Source organism: Nomascus leucogenys, chromosome 22a (genome assembly GCF_006542625.1).
Source record: "Nomascus leucogenys isolate Asia chromosome 22a, Asia_NLE_v1, whole genome shotgun sequence".
Classification (NCBI taxonomy): Eukaryota; Metazoa; Chordata; class Mammalia; order Primates; family Hylobatidae; genus Nomascus; species Nomascus leucogenys.
The window spans coordinates 42,928,671-42,943,715 of NC_044402.1; the positions used below are offsets into that span (position 1 = coordinate 42,928,671).

The window sequence follows — 15,045 nt, forward strand, 5'->3', positions numbered from 1 at the left end:
TTTGGAACAGGTGTGGTGTGCTGCTGAAAAAAATGTATATTTTGTTGATTTGGGGTAGAGAGTTCTGTAGATGTCTATTAGGTCCGCTTGGTGCATAGCTGAGTTCAACTCCTGGGTATCCTAGTTAACTTTCTGTCTCATTGATCTGTCTAATGTTGACAGTGGGGTGTTAAAATCTCCCTATTTTTGTGTGGGAGTCTATGTCTGTTTGTAGGTCACTCAGGACTTGCTTTATGAATCTGGGTGCTCCTGTATTGGGTGCATATATATTGAGGATGGTTAGCTCTTCTTGTTGAATTGATCCCTTTACCATTATGTAAAGGCCTTCTTTGTCTCTTTTGATCTTTGTTGGTTTAAAGTCTATTTTATGAGAGACTAGGATTGCAACCCCTGCAACCCCTGCCTTTTTTTGTTTTCCATTTGCTTGGTAGATCTTCCTCCATTCCTTTATTTTGAGCCTTTGTGTGTCTCTGAAGGTGAGATGGGTTTCCTGAATACAGCACACTGATGGGTCTTGACTCCTTATTCAATTTGCCAGTCTGTGTCTTTTAATTGGAGCATTTAGCCCATTTACATTTAAAGTTAATATTGTTATGTGTGAATTTGATCCTGTCATTATGATGTTAGCTGGTTACTTTGCTCATTAATTGACGCAGTTTTTTCCTAGCCTTGGTGGTCTTTACAATTGGGCATGTTTTTGCAGTGGCTGGTACTAGTTGTTCCTTTCCATGTTTAGTGCTTCCTTCAGGAGCTCTTTTAGGGCAGGCCTGGTGGTGAGAAAATCTCTCAGCATTTGCTTGTCTGTAAAGTATTTTATTTCTCCTTCACTTATGAATCTTAGTTTGGCTGGATATGAAATTCTGGGTTGAATATTCTTTTCTTTAAGAATGTTGAATATCGGCCCCCACTCTCTTCTGGCTTGTAGAGTTTCTGCCGAGAGATCAGGCATAAGTCTGATGGGCTTCCCTTTGTGGGTAACTCAACCTTTCTTTCTGGCTGCTCTTAACATTTTTTCCTTCATTTCAACTTTGGTGAATCTGACAATTGTGTGTCTTGGAGTTGCTCATCTCGAGGAGTATCTTTGTAGCATTCTCTGTATTTCCTGAATCTGAATGTTGGCCTGCCTTGCTAGATTGGGGAAGTTGTCCTGGATAATATCCTGCAGAGTGTTTTCCAACTTGGTTCCATTCTCCCCGTCACTTTCAGGTATACCAATCAGAGGTAGATTTGGTCTTTTCACACAGTCCCATATATCTTGGTGGCTTTGTTCATTTCTTTTTATTCTTTTTTCTCTAAACTTCCCTTCTCACTTCATTTCATTCATTTCATCTTCCATCACTGATACCCTTTCTTCCAGTTGATCACATTGGCTACTGAGGCTTCTGCATTCTTCATGTAGTTCTCGAAACTTGGCTTTCAGCTCCATCAGCTCCTTCAAGCACTTCTCTGCATTGGTTATTCTAGTTATCCATTCTTCTAATTTTTTTTCAAAGTTTATAACTTCTTTGCTATTGTTTTGAATTTCCTCCTATAGCTCGGAGTAGTTTGATTGTCTGAAGCCTTCTTCTCTCAGCTCATCAAAGTCATTCTCCATCCAGCTTTGTTCCATTGCTGGTGAGGAACTGCATTCCTTTGGAGGAGGAGAGGCACTCTGCTTTTTAGAGTTTCCAGTTTTTCTGCTCTGTTTTCTCCCCATCTTTGTAGTTTTTTCTACTTTTGGTCTTTGATGATGGTGATGTACAGATGGGTTTTTGGTGTGGGTGTCCTTTCTGTTTGTTAGTTTTCCTTGTAACAGACAGGACCCTCAGCTGCAGGTCTGTTGGAGTTTGCTAGAGGTCCACTCCAGACCCTGTTTGGCTGGGTGTCAGCAGCAGTGGCTGCAGAACAGCGGATTTTCATGAACTGCAAATTCAGCTGTCTGATTGATCCTCTGGAAGTTTTGTCTCAGAGGAGTACCCAGTGGAGTGAGGTGTCAGTCTGTCCCTACTGGGGTGTGCTTCCCAGTTAGGCTGCTTGGGGGTCAGGGACCCACTTTCGGAGGCAGTTTGCCCATTCTCAGATCTCCAGCTGCGTGCTGGGAGAACCACTACTCTCTCCAAAGCTGTCAGACAGGGACATTTAAGTCTGCAGAGGTTACTGCTGACTTTTTGTTTGTCTGTGCCCTGCCCCCAGAGGTGGAGCCTACAGAGGCAAGCAGGCCTCCTTGAGCTGTGGTGGGCTCCACCCAGTTGGAGCTTCCTGGCTGCTTTGTTTACCTAAGCAAGCCTGGGCAATGGCGGGCGCCCCTCCCCCAGCCTCGCTGCCACCTTGCAGTTTGATCTCAGACTGCTGCACTAGCAATCAGCAAGACTCCGTGGGCATAGGACCCCAAGTCAGGTGCGGGACACAATCTCCTGGTGTGCTGTTTTCCAAGCCCGTTGGAAAAGTGCAGTGTTAGCGTGAGACTGACCCAATTTTGCAGGTGCTGTCTGTCACCCCTTTCTTTCACTAGGAAAGGGAACTCCCTGACCCCTTGCGCTTCCTGAGTGAGGCAATGCCTCGCCCTGCTTCGGCTCATGCACGGTGCACTGCACTGACTGTCCTGCACCCACTGTTTGGCACTCCCTAGTGAGATGAACCCGGTACCTCAGATGGAAATGCAGAAATCACCCGTCTTCTGCGTCGCTCACGCTGGGAGGTGTAGACCGTAGCTGTTCCTATTCAGCCATCTTGGTTCCACCCTCAATCAATAATTATTATTTTTAAACCGTTTTTGCACCTTCTGAAGTAACTGTGTATATATATGTATATATTATATATACAGTTTTCCTTTTATTCTGTTAATACAGTGAATTGTATTAAATTATAATCAAATGTTCATTCCTTCAGTTCATCATCAACGTTGCTTTGCTTGTAATCTCAAATGGATACTATTTTATTATTCTATTTTCCTGAATTTGTATTGCTCTGTTTTTAAAGGAATTTTGTATTTTTGTTTTTGAGTGAGATTGGCCTATAATTTTTCCTTCTTATATGACCCTTTTCAAATTTTGAATCAGAATTATTCTAGCTATTATGTGAGTGGAGCAAAGTTCTCTCAGAGGAAACAATGGCAGTCTGTTTCAGATGACACTTTATTAATTTTTTAATTTTAATTTTCAATTATTGTGGGTAGATAGTAGGTGTTCAGATGACATTTTTGCACTGAGAAAATCAACAGTTTCTTTTCTCCTTGTGACTTGCTTTACCCATTTCTTCATGAGGTTATATTTTCTACAGTTCATCATGTCCAATATACATATATATATATGCATTTAATTTTATATTACAGAATTAGGGAAGAAATTATTCAAGATAGACTCCTAGAAATACAATTATCAGCTCATGAATATGGAAATAATTTGATAAATACAGCAAATTGCTTTCTAAAAGTTGTTCAGTAATTTTTGACCAAATAGAGCTTCCATGTTTTCAAATTTTCCATCTTATTTAGTAATATCCTTTTGTTTTACTCTTTAGTAATCTAATAAGCATCCATTTCTATTATCTATTAAATCAATTTTTTGCTACTTTTGTTTTCTATTTGTATATCTTTAAAAAATATTCTACTCATAATATTTGACTCACAAAACTTTATAAGTAATAAAATAAGTCTGAGAGAGCGGGTTAAATTCTAAAAACATGTATCATGAGTAAGAGAACATATGCGAATGTTCTCTTGGCATGAGTCTTGGCTATGTGTCTTGATTTTAACCTGTTAAGAGATATTAACATACCTAAAGAAAGACTATATTCAGCACCAATTATGTGGATAAATAACAGAGGGAGTAATTAAGATAACGGATAACAGTGACTATCTCAACATTGTTAAGGTAGATATTTTTCTTTCTTTTTTTTTTTTTTACAGTTAACCAAGGTATTTTTATTATCAAAAATATTTAAAGCATAAAGGAAAATTCAAGCAGTAATTTAACAAACATCTATGGGCTTGTTACAGAAATAATTGTAAACAGTAATATTTTGTTTGATTTCCTTGACAACTTTTTTCCTTTACAGAATAAATATATAAATGATGTTGAAATTCTTTTATCATCACCAGTCACATTATCTCTTTCCCTTTGAGAATTAACTGTTTTTCTGAAATTAGAATGCAGCATTCCAGGTATGCATCATTTCAGGCTATTTTTAAAAATGCATTCATAAATAATATATAGTACTATTTTGCATGCTTTAAAAATAACAAAGTAGAATTTCTATTGTTATGCTTCTGCATTGATTTTTTTTTCTTTTTTTTTATTATACTTTAGATTTTAGGGTACATGTGCACAATGTGCAGGTTTGTTACATATGTATCCATGTGTCATGTTGATTTCCTGCACCCATTAACTCGTCATTTAGCATTAGGTATATCTCCTAATGCTGTCCCTCCCCCCTCCCCACACCCCACAACAGTCCCCGGAGTGTGATGTTCCCCTTCCTGTGTCCATGAGTTCTCATTGTTCAATTCCCACCTATGAGTGAGAACATGCGGTAAAATGGTGCTGGGAAAACTGGCTAGCCATATGTAGAAAGCTGAAACTGGATCCCTTCCTTACACCTCATACAAAAATTAATTCAAGATGGATTAAAGACTTAAATGTTAGACATAAAACCATTAAAATCCTACAAGAAAACCCAGGCAATACCATTCAGGACATAGGCATGGGCAAGGACTTCATGTCTAAAACACCAAAAGCAATGGCAACAAAAGCCAAAATTGACAAATGGGATCTAATTAAACTAAAGAGCTTCTGCACAGCAAAAGAAACTACCATCAGAGTGAACAGGCAACCTACAGAATGAGAGAAAATTTTTGCAACCTACTCATCTGACAAAGGGCTAATATCCAGAATCTACAATGAACTCAAACAAATTTACAAGAAAAAAACAAGCAACCCCATCAAAAAGTGGGCAAAGGACATGAACAGACACTTCTCAAAAGAAGACATTTATGCAGCCAAAAAACACATGAAGAAATGCTCATCATCACTGGCTATCAGAGAAATGCAAATCAAAACCACAGTGAGATATCATCTCACACCAGTTAGAATGGCCATAATTTAAAAATCAGGAAACAACAGGTGCTGGAGAGGATGTGGAGAAATAGGAACACTTCTACACTGTTGGTGGGACTGTAAACTAGTTCAACCATTGTGGAAGTCAGTGTGGCGATTCCTCAGGGATCTAGAACTAGAAATACCATTTGACCCAGCCATCCCATTACTGGGTATATACCCAAAGGACTATAAATCATGCTTCTATAAAGACACATGCACACGTATGTTTATTGTGGCACTGTTCACAATAGCAAAGAGTTGGAACCAACCCAAATGTCCAACAACAATAGACTGGATTAAGAAAATGTGGCACATATACACCATGGAATACTATGCAACCATAAAAAATGATGAGTTCGTGTCCTTTGTAGGGACATGGATGAAACTGGAAAACATCATTCTCAGTAAACTATCGCAAGGACAAAAAACCAAAGGTAGATATTTTTCTAACAAGCTTTCAGAGCATGGTAACCTCACACATGCCAATCAAATAACCAAAACTTTTCAACTTAACACAGATTTATCAAACCACTCCCAAGTAATCTGACTTCTGTTCTAATCATGATGCCATGGTTAATTAATTTCACAATCATATTTTTTAATGTAATTTGATGAATTTCTTCTTCAAATTCCTTGCAGTTAACAATTTGAGGTTTCTAGGTCTATGAGTATGGGGTCAAAACTTAAACTGTCACAATTCATTAAGTTAATGTCACTTATCTGATTTTCTGGTGGTTTGCCAGATAAATGTCTTCTCCTGGCCATGTAATTGTGCAACCCTTATACAGATTAAGTCCTTTTTCATTGTACATTTCTGTGATTCTCTGCTTCTTTAATATGCAATTACTTCTACAAGGCCAAAAGTCTTTCTTCATCTCTTTTATGTGTACACATATTCTGATATAAGTTAAGTCTTAAAAATTGCTCAAATGCATTGATTTGCTTTGGACAAAACTGAGCATTAACACACTGGTATTATTAGGTTGGTGCAAACATAATTGCAGTTTTCACAAGTTGTGAAAACTGCAATTACGTTTGCACTAACCTAAAAATTCAGTGTGTGTTTTATTATATATTCTACTTGCCTTTATTACCTGTTAATAAACATTTTATTCCTATCCTGATAGGCTTAAAAGCTTTTATGGAACAAGGGCCTATGACTTTTGCCTCTTTACTTAGATAGCCGGCACTGCCCATTATAATTCTATTGATAGAGACCTTTAATCAATGTCGGTTTAGTAAAGTAGCACCCAATGAAGTAATTCCACAAATGGAAAACTAAATGCAAAAACAAGATCAGATTATTACAGAGTGCAATGACCCACATAAGCTAAGACTTAGAGATGGACAATCTAGTTTTTCACTGGCTTCTAACTTCATCACTCCAAATGCCACATTTGTAAAAAAACAAGTGTAGAAATCGTCTGAATATCAATTGCTCTGGGTAGCATATCCTTTTTATGGCACTTGTTGCATATGATACATGCAACTTTTGATACATTAACAACTATGGTAAAAGATAGGACAATATTTGCCTTAGGGACTCACAATCTATTTTAAGTAATAAAAATAAAATACATAATCATATCTTTAGTTCAAAAATTACAAGTTTGAATTGAAATCTATCATAAACAGAATAAACTCTTCAAGCTCAAATTATATGATGCAGTGATGACGGTGCCAGATTCTATGGCTGATAAAATACTGAATCAATCATGTGATGACCCTCTTTCTCTTACTCTTTCCAATGTTTGATGAGCTATTTCTGAAGTTTCAATTAAAGTTTGAGAAGAAGAGAAGCATGTGATATATTTTCTAGTTACCAATATATATATTTTTTGCAACTACTTTGAAAATTACACTCCCAAATGAAATTAACTCAACAAAATCACTGGCTATTCAGATACCTTGCAGTCATTGTCAATTGATGACAGGTTATTATTAGGATATAATGAGGTTTGTAATTGCTATTTCTTCCAGAGAGAGTAAGAGTAGTCTTGTAATTTTAACTATGAACTTGGTTATATTTATCATCCTGTAATTGATACTGTAGCATTTTATATATTTAAATTCTAGCACAAATAATAAGTATGACAAAAGACAGTTTAAGAAGCATTAATGCCTTATTTGTGAATATAAAATTTTACCTTTATAACATTATTAGCCAGAATATTTATGAACTGTAACTGATGAGGTAAAGCAGCACTTTTTAGAGTCTTCATATCGCCTTTTATGTCAAAGCAAATTCTGTTTTAACTCAAATAATGCTAAATTATTCTCTGTTACCCAGAGTGAATCACATGAACAAGCTAATCTTCTTTAATATAGAGCTGATTTTTAAAAGCTGCAAGAGATTTTTTTTTGACAGGGTCTCACTGTGTTGCCCAGGCTGGAGTACAGTGGCACAATCTTGGCTCACTGCAGCCTCGACCTCCTGGGTTTGAGTGATCCTCTTACCTCTGCCTCTCAAAGAGATATTTTTTTATGGTGCCTGTGTAAGGGGAAAAACTGCTTACGAGTTTTAATACATGTAGTTGCAGCTTTAGGGAGGATGATGTGAGACACAGAATATAGGAACTGGCATCATAAGATTCTGCACTGTGTTTGCCAACTCCAGATCACCATATTCAGGCCCTCTAATTTAGTCTAGTAAAAAACTTTGTGATACAAACACAATAATAATAATCATATATGTTAATTTCAAAGCCCAAACGTAGGAATTTGTATTACTTCTTTGTAGTTGTCTAAAAACCCTGCTTGGAAACCACATGTCATCTCCTTAGCTTCCTCATGGCTTCCTTTATATCTTTATTCCTCAGAGTATAAATCATGGGGTTAAGGAGAGGAGTGAAGACAGTAAAAAACACAGAGATAAATTTATCAATTGGGAAGCTTTCAAAGGGCCAAATATAGATGAATATTAATGGGCCAAAGAACAGAAGCACAACAGTAATGTGGGCAGACAGAGTGGGAAGGGCCTTGGACATCCCATCGGAGGCTTGGCGATGCACAGTAGCAAGGATGATAGTGTAAGAAATGAGCAAAAGGAGGAAACACGGAAGTGAGAGCAGACCACTGTTAGTGAGAGCACCAGGATCTCAAAAACATAGGTGTCTAAGCAGGCAAGCTTGATCACTAGGGGGAGGTCACAGAAAAAATTGTCTACCCTGTTGGGTCCACAGAAAGGCAGATTGACTGTGAATACCAGGTGGCTGGCTGAGTGCAAGATGCCAATGGCCCAGGAAACCCCCACCAGAACAGTGCACACCTTCCGGTTCATGATGGTCATGTAGTGCAGAGGTTTGCATATAGCAATGTATCCATCATAGACCATGGCAACAAGAAGCACCATCTCACTACCCCCAAAAACATGCAAGAAAAAGACCTGTGACATGCATCCCTGGAAAGTGATGGTCTTGTGTTCGTTGAGGAAGTCTGAAATCATCTTGGGAGTGGCAAATGTAGCCTGACACACATCAATGAAAGAGAGATTGCTAAGAAGAAAGTACATTGGAGAATGCAAATGAGAGTCTATAATTACTGTGATGATGATAAGGATGTTTCCCAACACTGCGGCTCCATAAAATACAGAGAAGATAAAGAAAAGGAAGACTTGGAGTTCTCAAGAGCTAGACAGCCCCAATAAAATGAATTCAGTAACCACTGTCTTATTATTCCATCCATTAACTGAATCTGAGCTGCTGAAGTTATCTAGAGGGAAGAAAAGATAATTGAGATGGATTAAGAATAAGCGTTTTACCATTTTGCAAATAAATAGAGGCTTTGATTCTAATCAATATAAAAATAAAATGGTGAGGATATAAGACAAAGAGTATTCACATGACTGTTAGGAATTAATATTTTCCCTGGGCTTACTTAGATAATTATATGAATTGTTATTTACTTTTGCCTTTATGCTTTGCCAAGATAGATAGATGGAGAGAGAGAGAGAGAGAGTTTTTATCTAACAGATAAACCTATATAGAAAGAGAGAAATTGAGAGACAGCAATATTTGCCATTGAATTCTAAAATGTTTTTGTAGAAATGTGCAATACCTTAATAGAACTTTGAAAATCATACATACTATACTTACATTATTAATAGTTGAAAATGAGGAGTCTAGCACCATTTACAGAATCTTGAAGGGCCAGGCAATTTAGGCCAGGTGTAAAGACATGGAAATCAGTCCACTTACTTTGATAAATGACATCAAATAAAGGAATGGCATGAGGCCATGTATTTGAGGTGTCTGCAGCAATAAGAGTAGATTGAAATTAATTTGTAACAAACTAGTGTGAGTGAGATATTGCATTTGCTTTTCTGTATCAAAAAATGTAAACTATACAACAGTGAGTTAAATAATTTAGCAATGACAGATGTATCTTCCTAGAATCTCAGAAGTGTACATCCTCTTTAATCAAAAGTGATTCTTTTAGTATCACAATTGTACTCTTTACCCTTACCAATATGATTCCTCTTTTACAGAAGCTAAATTTAATATTATTTAATATGATTGGCTACCTGCTCTTCAATGATGGGACTAAATTATTGGGAACCTGCCCCGATAGTCACATAGGTTCTTTTCTATTTTCCCTAAGCATTGGCTGGCTTGAGAAATAAAGGGACATAGTACAAAAGAGATAAATTTTAAAGCTGGGCATCCGGGGGAGACATCACATGTGGTTGGTTCCATGATACCCCACAAGCCACAAAACCAGCAAGTTTTTATTAGGGACTTTCAAAAGGGGAGGGAGTGCTCGAATAGGTGTGGGTCACAGAGATCACGTACTTCACAAAGTAATAGAATATCACAAGGCAAATGGAGGCAGGGCGAGATCACAGGACCACAGGACCAGGACGAAATTAAAATTGCTAATGAAGTTTCAGGCACCATTGTCATTGATAACATCTTATCAGGAGATAGGGTTTGAGAGCAACCGGTCTGACCAAAATTTATTAGGTGGGAATTTCCTCTTCCTAATAAGCCTGGGAGCACTATGGGAGACTGGGGTTTATTTCATCCCTACAGTTTCAACCACAGAAGATGGCCACACCCACGGGGGCCAGTTAAGAGACCCACCCTCAGGGGAGTATCCTCTTTCCCAGGGATGTTCCTTGCTGACAAAAAGAATTCAGTGACACTTCTCCCATTTGCTTTTGAAAGAAGAGAAATATGACTCTGTTCCTCCCGGTTCACTGGCTCACTGGGGGTCGGAGTTTAAGTCTCTCTTGTTCCCTAAACATTGCTGTTATCCTGTTCTTTTTTCAAGGTGCCCAGATTTCATATTGTTCAAACACACATGCTCTACAATTTGTGCAGTTAATGCAATTATCACAGGGTCCTGAGGCGACATACATCCTCCTTAGTTTACGAGATGACAGGATTAAGAGATTAAAGACAGGCATAGGAAATCACAAGGGTATTGACTGCAGAAGTGATAAGTGTCCATGAAATCTTCACAATTTATGTTTAGAGACTGCAGTAAAGACAGGCATAAGAAATTATAAAAGTATTAATTTGGGGAACTAATAAATGTCCATGAAATCTTCACAATCCACGTTCTTCTGCCATGGCTTCAGCTGGTTCCTCCATTTGGGGTCCCTGACTTCCCACAACACTAAATGCAATTTCAGATAGCATAATAGATTTTCTAATTAAATTTATATTTGAACTATTTAACTTTGCTGATGATTTCACAGCCTCTTCTTTCTGTAATTGAGCTAATATCACAATAACAGAAGAGTTTTCCAAGGCCTATTGAATAGCATCTCTGATGTCATGAATTCATTCAACAAATAATTATAGATTGTCTTTTCTGTACCACACACTTTTATAGACCCTGGAGACAAAGCAATGGGAGAAAAAATAATAAAAACTGTCCCATCCTCATGTAACTTGCATCCTAAAGGTGTGGGGGTGTGTGCTGTTGGCACAAGCAATTAAAAATAAATAAGTAAAATACGTATTATATCAGTTAGTGACATCAAACTGACATGATATACATATTCATGAATTAAGAGGGGAGAAGTTGAGAGACAGCAAAAAGAGAAAAAAAGATAGTTTGGTAATGAGGATAACTACCTTTGTCAAAGGAAAATATTGAATAGTGCCATGGAGCAAATAAAGCAGAACAAAGGAATATGGACTATAACCAGGTGATCAGTAAAAGCCTCACTAAGCAGGTTAGATTTCAGAAAGACTAAAGAAAAATAAGGAGTAAGCCTTGAGGAATTCCACTTCAGACCAATAACATAGACAGTATATGCAATACCTTATTTGTGAAAAATAAACATTCCCTTGGGGAACATCAGTGTAATTTTGCAAGTTTATTAGAAATTAATTAAATGAAAATTTAGTTTTTAACCTTATTATGGACTTGACATGCAATATTGGCTTTTTTGAATAATATTCTCTTCATAGGCTTAAGCATGTTCGTAATTTTAGGGAACTATAAGTTTAGTCTTAACGTATAGATACATACTAACATTTTCTTTTTTTCTAGAATGAAATATGGATATAAAATTGTTTTTCAAATTATATATTGGCATATGTATGCATATGTATATATGTCCATGTACAGAATTTGAAAATGATTTTATAATTTTGATATAAGTGCATGATGCTAATTTTATCTAATTTTATTCAAAATAAAATTGAAACAATCTGTTTTCTCAAAGAAGAGCCATTGAAAATGAAATTCATAGCCAGATCCCGAAGCTACATGGAGCTCCCTGTGTGTCTACAGTCATAGTCAATAGTTAGTTGAGACAGATACTCATGGAATGACTTTCAAATATTGAGATCATTAAAAATATAAAAATTAGTAATTGATTTTTTGGTATTACCTCACAGAATCAGATGTCTTTTAAAGTATCTGCTACTGTAGCCATATGTATACAAAGCCTGACAAAAATGTGCAAAGTGATAAGTGTATTAACTCAAAATTGTCTAAAACCATTTCAGTTTGTCTGCAACTTGGTTCTACAAGTACAGGTAGAATTTCTCTAAAATCATTGTAAAAATATTTTTCCATAGTAAGAGATGATCATATTCCATATTAACAGTTGTGTGATTAGTCAGTCTTCTTGGAAAGGCAGAGTGTGAATTTCCTCAAGCTGCCTTAATATAAGAACACACAATTTGAGATCAGATCTGGGTTTAATTTCTGGCTTCACTACTTACTCTGTAATAGTGTTTGTTCATTCATTCCAACTTCTTGAGTACATTTGGTGATTATGGGTCAAAAACTCTGCAGGCCCAGAGAGATAATGATGACCAAAACAGATAGGATTAATGTCCTTGTGCAATTTACTGGAATTCTCTAAACTTTCGAGTCTTTATTTGTGATAGTGTACATTTCAAAGAGCTGTGTAAACTATAAAGTATATTCTAATTGAAAATTACATAATATAGTTTTACTTTCTTACAAGTAAAGCCAATCTGAATAGAAAAATATTTGCTTCTGAGAAGATTAACAAACTAAGAGACTTTAAAAGACCAAATAAGAGTAAAATGAAACATTAGAATGAAGTCATTATTTGCTAGAATAAACCTATAATTTATTAAAACATTGGAATACAAATCTGACAAAAAGCAAAGTAGACACTGAAGAAAAACCACATAGTGTTCTTTAAAATTCTCCATTCACCAGTTAGCTACCTCCAACCTTTAGCATTCTTCACTTCTAACTTCTTTAAAAAAAGTAAATGCAGTAAACTAGAGCTAGAATTATGTTACAAATGGATATCTTTGTGAAATAGGGGATGACATTCTTTGATGTTTCATTATTAACTCTACTTCCAATTTCAAATACAGAGTTAAATAATGCCTTGTCTTGGACATCAGGTTATACTGGAAATAATCTTCTCTAATGGGGTTAACACCCCATCCTTAGTACCCGATTTGGAAATTAATTGCACGTCTCTGCCTAAGGTAATGATAAACCAAATGTGAAATAAAACTTTTATTTAAAGAAGAAACGTGAAATTTGTATGAAGTACTTTCTGGACTCAGAAATTAATTTGAGCAAGGAGCTTTAACTAAAAGCATTCTGGTCAAGCAGGAAGGAAGAAGCAAAGGTTATAAGGCAAGAGGTCAAACCGTAGAATCTTCTATGGCTCAAACTCTAGATTGCACAGCCCAGATTAACAAATAGATACATGTAAAGGTCTTAGTGGTACAGATGTCAGACATGAAAAGAATCAATCAAAGTTGTAGAAGAGAAAGAAGATAGTTTGGTAATGAAGATAATCATATTTATGGGAAGAAACTGGCTTGTTACTATGTAGATAATTAGATTGAATAAAGGCTTTTGGGTATGACGAGATTGATTTAGTTATCTAGCAGTGATATGTGACCAATAGTTACCTTATTATCTTTACGATGCTATAAAGTAAATATTATTATAATCCTAACTTTGTATTAGAAGTAGCTACAATTTAGTGCTAAAGTTAGCGTCACAAGGCACACTGGTAGTCTGAAGGTTTGAATGTGCAAAGAACATGTGTTTAACTGCTATATATTGCTTAATTAAGGATCTGATTACTGAAAACCTCTATCTAAGGATGTCTACCTGGTCATTAAAATAATTTTTATTAGCATTGTTATTATTTTAAGAGACAGGGTCTCGCTCTATCACTCAGGCTGTAGGGCAACTATGTGATCATGGCTCATGGCAGCCTTGACCTCCTGGCCTCAAGTGATCCTCCCACCTCTAAAATAACAAAGTTGCACCCAATTATATTCTCTGCTCTTTCTGAACTATACATCTACATGCTCACTTTTATCTTGCTACTTCAATCCCATGCTTGTGTTAGCAGTGACAATAATCAGCAATAATTCGCTGTTTTGTTTTATATTAGGCTCTCACACCCAAACCCCAAGTCCTCATGCTCAAAAACCCACGTTGCCTTGACTGTGGTAATAACTTTAGCCCAGAATCCCTTTATCTCTCTGAATGGCAACATGTATAGTTGCTTTTAAGCTTGATGCGATTAAATTCCACATACCAACTTTGAGATAAATCTCAGGAAAGTAACAACAGGGTGAAGAGAAGAAGCTTCCAAACTTTTAAAAAAATAATTTTAAAAAGAGTATCACAGGAGCCTATAAAGGAACTATTTAAATATCATGACACTCCCCAAAGTCTCAGATAGCCAATCCCATGAATTGCAAAAGCCAATTAAAAAATGAACTTTGTTAAGTGAATTCATCTTGCTATGGGAGTTATTAACAGTATTTTGGTTGCTTCTCCCTCATATCAAGATGGTAAGAACTTTTAAATCATTTGCCTATAATTGCAAATGAGAACATATGTCATGAGAGAGAAATGTAGTGACCTCAATGTTGGCAACAACTACATTTGACCTCATTTAATGTTCTGCCTCTATCTACGTGCTTTCTTTGTCCTTATCTAAAGTGACTGTGCCAGTAAGCACTAGCACACATGCACAGGGCCTGAAGAAAATTTGATCCAAAGAAATATAAATCCCGCAATGGGTCTAAGAAAATTAGAATTTTGTTTCCTCTAATCTTATACTTCTTCATTTTCTTGAAAATTTTTATATCAAAGGTTTTCAAATTCCATACAACACACTATTTTGCCAAAATTATCCAATATTTTAATTATCACTACACAGTACTTGACCATACAACAGATTCAGAAAAGAATCTTAGACATAAGTGGGTAAAACTGCCCAGATATAAAAATAGGTTGCTTTCGGATATTGTGGAAACATATCCCATTAGAGCTGTAGAAGGACTTAGGAGATCTACAGAGAAGAGCAGGGGACAAAGACAAAAGTAAATGTTGTGACACAGAGTGGGTGCCCAGGAAATTTGATGAGCCTAATTGAGGAGAGGAGCCCAGTCGTCAGCCCAGACTGATAGACCACGTTTGTTCTTCACATCTTCTCTTTAATTTTCACAGGCATTTCAATTCTTCTGTTTCCAAATCTAGTCCTCTTTTA

General features: G+C 36.4%; 2 pseudogenes; both read right to left on the reverse strand.

Annotated features, from left to right (window-relative positions):
* LOC100601371 overlaps positions 1-15,045 on the reverse strand; it is a 481,171-nt pseudogene that overhangs the window by 290,164 nt on the left and 175,962 nt on the right.
* On the reverse strand, positions 7,847-8,838 carry LOC100589373 (annotated as a pseudogene).